Genomic DNA, 2,978 nt, shown 5'->3' on the forward strand with positions numbered 1-2,978 from the left:
TGAGAGAGTGAAAGTGGGCACCGGGAAAGATATTTCACTCAAATAAAAAATGCCCCGCAGATTTTCATCCGAATCGACTGGGCAGGAAACCTAATGAATGGGCCCAAAATGAAGGGAAAAATTTGTCAGAATCATTTTTGCACATGTTTAATGTAGACCTTTTGTTATTTAAAGTTGAAGGGGCACTGATACACATTTTTTCAAGGATCAGAGAAACAAATAGCAATGGCGAGGTTGAGGAAGTGCAGGAATAGTGGAGTAGTGCAGTTTTTTCTTTTTCTACAGTGCATTTATCGTGGAAGAGTTTGCTTCCGTGTGGACGTATATATTTCCACTTTCTTGTGTATTAAACTTCTTGAGATCTAGATGATTTTGAATAGGTTTGGAATGTTAACATAAAATTATATTAATGCAAATTACCCTTCCAAATAGAATTGCTAAGTACACATTGCTTTCTATTAATTATAATTTGTATTAATGCACAATAGATATTTTGGATTTTGTCCGGGAGAGTAATTACAGGCCGTGTATTTTCAACCACAGTTAACAGATTATATATATATATATATATATATATATATATATATATATATATACAAAGCGAAGACCATAGCAACAATTAACTCTGACACTGGAACTGATTTTTGGTTATGAACAGAAAGTTTTGGGTATTTTGATCTACCAATTAAAACAGTACTATACAATTTGGCTGCTCCAATGTATTATTTGCACACACTGCTCTTTATCTAAAGAGACGACTTTCACTATGACTGTAACATGCAAATCATTTATAATGATCATTCCAAACTGTCTTAACGTGAAAAGACTTGACAAAGGAGATATAGTTAAGATTTAATTAATTCTTTTTCTGCATTAATTAATTGTGTGGGATCTCTTTGACTTATTGTGAATGGTGTTGTCTATTGAATCCCCTCTGCTCATATAAATTAATCAACTCCATGAGCAAACTTTTTGATTGTCTATGTGGCAATGATCTCCACATGGAGACACAGTGTACTTCAGAAGTGTCCCTATTTAGAAAGGACAGTGCCCACTGGGACCCAAATCTATCTCTGTCTTTTATTTCTGTGTGTATCACAGCATTCTACAGCCCCAAAATGTAAATTAAATAGTGTAAAAAAAAAACTTTTTTGTTGCCTTTGTAAAGGAATAATAGTTAGACTAGATGGTACGAATGGTTCTTATCGGCTGTCCCTATGTAACGGTCTGGAAGCATATGTGATTGCAGGGGGAACAGGACTGTATCACTGAAGGAGAAGAACCAATCATAAGTACAGGGCCTGGGTGGGTCTCTCTCTTCTTCTCCCTTCTTCTCTCTGTAACGATCTGAGAGAGAGGGATCCCATATGCAGAAAGGTGTGGGTAGCCGTGGGACTTAGGAGAATCCACAGATCGAAAGGCCAATAGAATAAACAGGGGTCAATGCAGATGGCAAAACAGACAAATTCCAATAAACAATCCAAAGGCAATCAAGGCAGCAATCAGAGAGAATAATCAAGAAGTTAGCAGGAGTCAGGAAACCAAGATATCAGCAAGCAACAGCACAGAGTAAAATTATATAGTATGTACCACACACAGGCTTATCATAGAGTGAGCAGGGGATTTAAATATGGTGTCAAACAGCTGAACCTGATAAGCCAATCAGAGCAGGATTGAGTGAAGACCCGCCTCCTAGAATGTGATGTCAAAACCTCTGTATACCTGGAGGTTGTAGGTATTCCTCACAGCATGCGTGCTCCCAGAAGCTGGTCTCTGATAATAGAGGAGGTGACTGTGTCCATAATGCACTGCCAGATTCACGCTTAACATCTGCCAGATGTGCCTATACAATATAGTAGTACTGTCACTTAATACAATATTAATGCCATTGTACCTGAATCATTTTCATAACACAGCTTTCCCCGGTTATTCTGCTTATAGTATTATCAGCATCTAGATTCACATTGCCTATCAAGAATCAGAGTACTGCTGAAATAATTTCCCAATTACTAGAGTTACTATCTTACTTTCTTTAAGGTACTTTTTTTGTCATCAGAATAACATTGTTGTATATATTTATTCCAACACAAATCAATCTTCCTATCTAACACCTGTCTCCTTATTGTCTCATTGCTGTTCTCATAACATTGCCTTTGAATATTCAACCAACTGGAAAAGCTTACCTGTATTTCTATGCCTCATTGATTGTCCAAATGTCATCTTAAAACATTATTATTTTTTTTTGTCTGTTACTTCCAGTCTCAAACCAACTTACTTGTTTTGCTGAAGGGCCTAAGGGTTGAATGATGTCAGTTCATCAAGCTGTGCTGTCCCCTTCAAACTATCTTTTCGATACTGTCTATTTTTATAAAAAATAATGTTATTAATATAATATGGTAGTTGTGATTTACTGTATAAACTCTCCTAATTGGGATATTTGGTCTCACATAGTATATGTCAATGAAAATGTCACCGTATTTGTTCAAATCCTTTAAATGTCTATAAAGTTAGTTTAACTGATGTCTAAAATATGTGCCTGACTAATGCAAAGGTCCAAAAGTGGTACTAAAACTATGTTACTCCTGGATGGACCATCCTATTGGTTGCTCAATGTTAAGATCACTTTTTAAACTTTATTCTTCCATTCATAACTCTAGCTGTCTGGAACCTAGGTTGGCTATGTTAGAACCTAGTAGTTTTGTTTGCATAAAAAGTCTTGTAACCGCACTTGGGAACAGGCTGCCTGTAGCTCTCCGTCTTCTGAGGAAGTAGGTGACTGGGGAGGGGCTAGACACACATAAGGGTGAGGAAGAAATAGGTAGAGAGTGGACACATCTAAACCCCACTCCACTGCCCCAGGGAAATAAGAGAGTGATCTGGAAACCTAGTGAAGCAATGATTAACTAGAGTTTCCAAGTATGACATACCTGTCGGCTTTCAAATTGTGTCCCGGAGGACATGCCTGTCAGATTAATGCC

This window comes from Sceloporus occidentalis, unplaced genomic scaffold, assembly GCF_023333645.1.
Source record: "Sceloporus occidentalis isolate IW3139 unplaced genomic scaffold, rSceOcc1.0.p SCAF_56, whole genome shotgun sequence".
Taxonomy (NCBI): Eukaryota; Metazoa; Chordata; class Lepidosauria; order Squamata; family Phrynosomatidae; genus Sceloporus; species Sceloporus occidentalis.